Source organism: Macrosteles quadrilineatus, unplaced genomic scaffold (genome assembly GCF_028750875.1).
Source record: "Macrosteles quadrilineatus isolate MER2022 unplaced genomic scaffold, UCM_ALF_1.0 Scaffold_5__1_contigs__length_97177068, whole genome shotgun sequence".
Classification (NCBI taxonomy): domain Eukaryota; kingdom Metazoa; phylum Arthropoda; class Insecta; order Hemiptera; family Cicadellidae; genus Macrosteles; species Macrosteles quadrilineatus.
In genome coordinates, this window is record NW_026542598.1 from 50,368,103 (window position 1) to 50,375,077 (window position 6,975).

Here is a 6,975-nt window from a genome sequence, read left to right on the forward strand (position 1 = left end):
ACCCGACCCGACCAGTACACCACTCAACCCCCAGTATTCCTAGATCAATCAAACGGTAAGCACTAGTTTTTTGCGCCGGTCTGTGAAGTGACTCATTTGATAAAATGTCGCAGGATTTTGACACTTTTGAAACCTGTCTTCATATTGACGTAGCTCTTCATAAAATGTTGCAAAATGCCCTTTCAGACCTAACAGTTAACATTGGATATACCCAGTATAGTGTCTTCTTCCGCTTAACGTTACTTACAATACAAATGCACCATAACAACTACTTCTTCAACAATCATCTTGACACTGAAGTTTGTAAAACATTCGTTGCCTTGGTCGGGTCGTGGTCGGGTCGTGCTCTGGTCGCATGGTGAATGACAACCACTGGTCGGGCGTTTGGTCGTGGTCGTGGTCGTGGTCGGGATAGTGCGCGCCCGGCCTAGAGGTACTTGGCCTCGCCCACACTAAGTTCATAGGGAAAGTAAATTAACTCTTTCGACGGGGTCAGACAAGAAGAGACAGACGTCAAAACGAACCATTTTATTTCTAGATAATACACTCCTAATCTATAATACAAACAGATTACTGCAATTCGTTTTTATTATTAAACCATCATACGAAACCATTGCTATGGTTTCATATCAATTAGATTTTACTATGGAGCTGATGCAATTTTCCATAAGTAAATACTGAGGTTAGATAGAAATTTCGACCATTACCTTCCGAAATAAACAGCGAAAATGCCAATGGTGATGGAGCACACGAAATTAAAAACAAAAATGCTACATTGTTGGTTTAATTGTTTGATAAAGTTTATTCATAAGCTAGTGTTTTTTGTATTATAGATTGTAATAAATGTAGATACATTTTACGATATTATCTAAGGTAGTTAATGTAATAAATAGCCCAGAAATAAAATGGAAAACGTTTTTATACTGAACAAATTATTGATACATCTTTTTAACAATCACACCAAACCAAACCATAACATACAAAAGGTAAACATGACAATTAATATTTGATCAGATAATGATGTAAAGACAAGATGAGAAATATTACTTCTCTAACAGTTAACTTATTATGCTTATCTCCTACCCTCAAAACGCATGCTACAAAAAATGCTCAATAAAAAAAAAATAAATTCTTTTGTTTATGCCTGTACGGTTGCACACAGCTGGTGTTCACTGCGCCGACTGCAGCACAGTGATGTTATAGCACGTCCGTGACCTGATAAGGCATTGAACGCGACGAGACGAGAGTGATAGTGATGTAGATGTGGCGGTGACATCAGCGACATCTCGGCCATCACTACATCCTGCGTGACGTCATCATCTTGTTAGCTACTCTCGCCCTCAGTAGTAATGTGTGACTGCGGCTTTTAAACGGTTACGTAACTGAGGATCGTAGAGTTACAAACTTACAAATCACAGTAGATTCCATAACTTGTTGTACTACCCAAGATCATACTTGATATTTTGCCTAGCCACATATTAAACTAAACAATATAAATGATTACTCACCATATAGTTGGTGTATTCATTGCCTTTGGCTCGCTTGGGGCTTCCACCTCCATTGTAGCCTTGTAGGGGGAGTGAAGGTATAAGCCCAATTCTAGGGAAACGTTATTGCTGGGGAATTCTTTTTATCGTGCAATATATACATCGAAGGTTGTACCACAGTACTGATAGGATTGTCAAACCAAACTAATTGCAAAGTACATTTTGTTATACAATTGACTTTGGAAACTATAAATAATCTTCTCATCTTTGTGTCAAATCTAAAGCATTAATTTGCGTTTCATTTTTGGTATCGCTTTAATGTTTGATAGTGTTGGTGACTGGTGTTGACTAAAAAGTTTATCTCTGCGTTGAGAGTAAATTCATATATTTAAATTAATAGAAAAATAAACCATGTACCCTTTTTAAATTATTTATTAATTTTATTTTTAAAAATAATTTAAAAAGGGGGTACTATGATTCCATTTCCATAATAAAAAAGATTCAATTTTGATGAAATTTGGTACAAACGTATAACCTATGGGGTAAAAATTTCTCTCTTATTTTGAAAAGCTTAAAAACAAATAATCTATATCTATCTATCTATCTATACTATTATAAAGAAGAGGTGGTGTCTGTGTGTGTGTTTGTATGAGCTAATCTCAAAAACTACTGGTCGGATCGGGCTGAAATTTGGCATGATGATAGCAGGCATATTTTTATCCCAAAAAATCCTTCGGGGCTCCGCCCCAGTGGCTCTGGAGTTTCCCATGTTAACCTTATGAGAAATGGAATTAATGAATCTTAACAGCTGTTTCAATTAAACAAGTTGGTTATGTTCTATGATGTTCAATAGCATTAAAAGTTACAAGGATTACCAACAGGGTGCAGCACTAGCACTATTATTTCTTTTACATTTATGACAACAGCAAAAGGTGAGTGAGCGTAGCGAACGAACTTCAACCTGGAGGCGAGTGAGCGTAGCGAACGAGCTAACCTGAAGGCAAGTGAGCGTAGCGAACGAGCTAACCTGAAGGAAAGTGAGCGCAGCGAACGAGCTCCAACCTAAAGGTGAGTGAGCGTAGCGAACGAACTTCAAAAAGAACCGAAATTTCTTAAACCATGTCCTCACTCATAACTGCTATAAGCATTTGATACTTATATGCCAACCCCGTACGAAGGACGGGTACTCTGCTAGTTTAGTATATTAATGCGGCTACTGAGAAAATAAAAAAAAATGTTTATTTAATATTCCCATGTTATTCTTATGGAGAATTAGTAAACTGTTGTAGTTTGCTTGTTTATGAATATATTTTTACCAAATAATTTATTATATACTAAGCGCTATTAATTTTCTATTAAAACACACTTTATCACCCTCCCTGTAGCAGCAAACCTAGGTACTCATCATAAACCTAATGTTGGTAAAATATATTTAATTTTAAATCAAATCAGTCAAATGAAAAATCACTTAATCTGCAGGTTTGCTGGAGTATTACCATATCAATTTCATATTAAAATGTTTTTGTCATTCATTTGTTCAATAGTTAGTGAGTTGAAAAATGAATTATGCAACAACTTGTGAATCATAATAAGCTTAAAACAATCCCTACATAAGCTTAGATGGATTGCCTAGGTCAGGTTACTGCCTCCTCCCCTCATTAGTGCTTGTAAGGCTTCTTCTCAGCTTTTATGACTCAGTGAATATTCACAGCCTCACAACTTACTAAAGAAAAGTACCGGTACCTATTAAAAATACATTTGAGTTATAAGGAGTGACAAGAATAATGGTTTGTAGTTGGGGAAAAACCCCTATTATTTCTGCTGATTTGAGTAATTTACAAAATGATCAATTATCCTTAAAAAAAATTACAATTTACACTACATTTGATCATAACATACACCGAGTATGTGTGCCATAGGGTAAAAGTACTTGCCGAGATTAAACTCCAGTTGCTTAACTCAAGTTGACCCATGTAAAACCCCCCTTAAGCTTAAAATGGAGCAAGATTATCTGAGTAGCTTTGTTACTAAGATCAGCTGATCCTTTAGCCAGGGCCTTTTATTAAAAGCCCAATTGTCTAGGACAGCTGGGTCCAGTTAGCTACTGACTATTGAGTCAAATCAGCCACTTTCTGATTTAGTCCAGTCAAGGAATGAGGTGTAGAGTGCGTGAGCAGGTAACTAAGCGATTCCTTCAGAAACTTGTTCAGGGGGCTTCGGGTGTTAACATACCAAAAGTCCTGACTCCTAGGTGGTGAGCCAGGGGGTGGAGAGGGGAAAAAGGGGGGGGGGGAGAAAGGTACACATTTTGGGTTTTTTGATTATATCTCGAAAACTATCAACTTTTTGTGTACTATAGTAAATTATAAAATTGAAGAAGATTAAATTTTCTACAAGAAAAGTATATAATGTGTTTATTTTGGTTCAACAGATTACGAGTTATAACTTATTTAATTGATATTTTATTAAAATACTCCTTCCATAAGAAATACATGTAAATTAGTATGCGAAATGGGGCGAATCCTATCCACCCAAAGGAAATATAAATGATATTCTGGAAATCTTGACAAAATTTCCAGTAATTTGACACTTTAATCATTAAAATTGATCCAAAATTAAGGCGAGGGCGAGGTTACAAAATTTCGAGTTTTGGTGTTTTTTTATTGGAAATATAAAAAAAAACCTTAAATCATCCCATTTTTAAACGCTCACCCTCGCTTTAATTTTTGACAAAATTTCATGATTAAAGTGTCAAATTACTGGAAATTTTGTCAATATTTCCAGAATATCAGTTATATTTCCTTTGGGCGGATAGGATTCGCCCCATTTCGCATACTAATTTACATGTATTTCTTATGGAAGGAGTATTTTAATAAGATATCAATTAAATAAGTTATAACTCGTAATCTGTTGAACCAAAATAAACACATTATATACTTTTCTTGTAGAAAATTTAATCTTCTTCAATTTTATAATTTACTATAGTATACAAAAAGTTGATAGTTTTCGAGATATAATCAAAAAACCCAAAATGCGTACCTTTCCCCCCCCCCTTTTCCCCCCTCCACCCCCTGGCTCACCACCTAGGAGTCAGGACTTTTGGTATGTTAACACCCTAAGCCCCCTGAACAAGTTTCTGAAGGAATCGCTTAGTTACCTGCTCACGCACTCTACACCTACTTTTGGATCATTCATTGACTGGACTAATTACAGTACTAGGAGAAAACTAAAACCACTCAGCTCAGTAAATATAAATCAATAAGAAATGTGAAACTTTGTGATTGTAACTCTGATATAAAACATGTAATTAATTACTGTTGACAAAGATGACCAAATTTGTCAAAGATGTCATGGTCCTAATTTGTCCCTGGCTAGACCAGTTTTGACAATTGGACCAGTTTGTTGTGAGTGTCATGTGGGTTGACAACAAGAGTTGGAAGTGAACAATTGATGACCCTCAACACCAATTGGACCTGAGTCTACTACAACAACAAACATATTGTTAAATGTCTCTTGCTCTTGTTTCTCATAATAATAGATATTTCAGGAAACATACAACTTGGCTTTTACAATTTAATGTAAAAAAAATGTTGGATTAGTATGAATTTGTTGACCTTGTCAAAAAGATTTTATTTTTTTATTTTGTGTATTTTCTAAGTCAATGGCATTTTTTACGTTTTGAAAGGGAATAGTTAAACCCTGATCTTGTTAACTAATATCCGACCTGTTTGTTGGGTCGCATCATTAGTTCATAGCCCAATGATTTAGTGAAATGAAGTTTTTAAATTCATTTGAAAATAGTACACTTTAATTTAAGATGATTCATTTATGATTTATGATTCAAAATAAAGTTTTTAATTAAACTTGTGGAGTTCTTAAATATATTAAGTAAATACTGTCAAACACTTGTTGTTGAATTGAGTATTAATTATACCTAACATTTTTCTTTATTATCAAATCTTTAAAAACTCTATGGGTTGTGTAATGATTTGATCATAATTTTTACTAAATAATGGAGCACCTGAACAAAAACATAGGTTCCCCATGACAGAACATTGGTATCATCATGTCACAGAATATTCAAAGAGTTAAGATACAGAATGAAAACCCATAATTAAGTAACAACTTTTAACTTTTAATGAATATAAAAAATATAGTATTGACAGTGTTGACACTTATATGAAGTACTAATACAGCATACAACTTGATGACTCCTAACTTTTAACCATTTTAATATTCTATTCAACAATATCTATGAATATATTGATTTAGATTGAACCACTGACTATCAAATTTTTACATTACATGGGAAGTATATTCTTATTACAGTAAAAATAAGTGAAAAATTCGATAAACCTAAAAAAATAATAGTACAATCAAGGAATTTGGTACAGATGTTATGTTGGGTGTATCTTCCTTTTGAACATACAGTACTAAAAGTCCCTGGAAATTGAAGCTGTGCTACAGCTGCTATATTGGAAAATGGCGGCATATTTCTATTCAAAAGGTAGATACACCAAACATCTGTACTAAATTCCTTGCTTGTACTAATTTTTTGGGGTCAATGCATATTTTTATTGTGCTATCTGTGTATAGTCAATGATTAAACTCTACATTGTGTCTGACAAACAGCTGGCACAAAACAATTTGAAACTTGGTTTACTTACAAACATTTGACCCTTAAATTGTGGCTTTACCTGTCTAATACAGGCAAACCACAACAATTTATTCTCACAGACAAAAATTAGAATTAAGAGGGTTCCACCCGCCGCGCCGGTTGTTTACCACGTAAACATGGTCCTACAAAAAAGAACCTCCTGGCATTATTAAAGTGTTTATTGAGTTTAAATAAACTTTAAAATATTCACAAAGATCCAAACTATGCACTGGCTGAACTGAAACTTCGTAATTGTTTCTTTAAGTATTTAAAAAATCATTTTGAAAATCTGTAAATTAGTCTTTTTCACATGCGATTTTAACTTCTAAATAATAGTTAAAAACTATTTTTGCTCCACTCACTGCAAGCTCTGATATGTTAAGACCACCACAAGGACACAATAATTGGAAAATAATTGGTTTTATAATGTTGATAACTTGTACTGTAGAGACATGTTCAGGAACATTAGCGTGTTTAGCCGCCATCTTAAATTGAGCGGGTCGAACCCTCTTAAAAACATGTCTAAAAAAATATAGGTTGTAGTTGTTTAAAATACAAATCCTACTAACAAAAATGAAATGCTGACTAGAAATAGAAAATTTATTTAAGAAAATTAGTTGAATGAACAATAAGTAGTCATTGTTGGCCCAGGTATCTTGCTTGTTCTTAAAGAAACGTTTTAATTTTTTGACTGTACGTTTAAAATAAGCAACCTGTTATTTGAACACAAATGCAAATTAAAAATGTTGCATGACTAGGTTTTATATTTAGCACTAAAACCACAGAAAACGTACTACTATACCCAGAATGCCAACCGCATGGTAAAAAGCA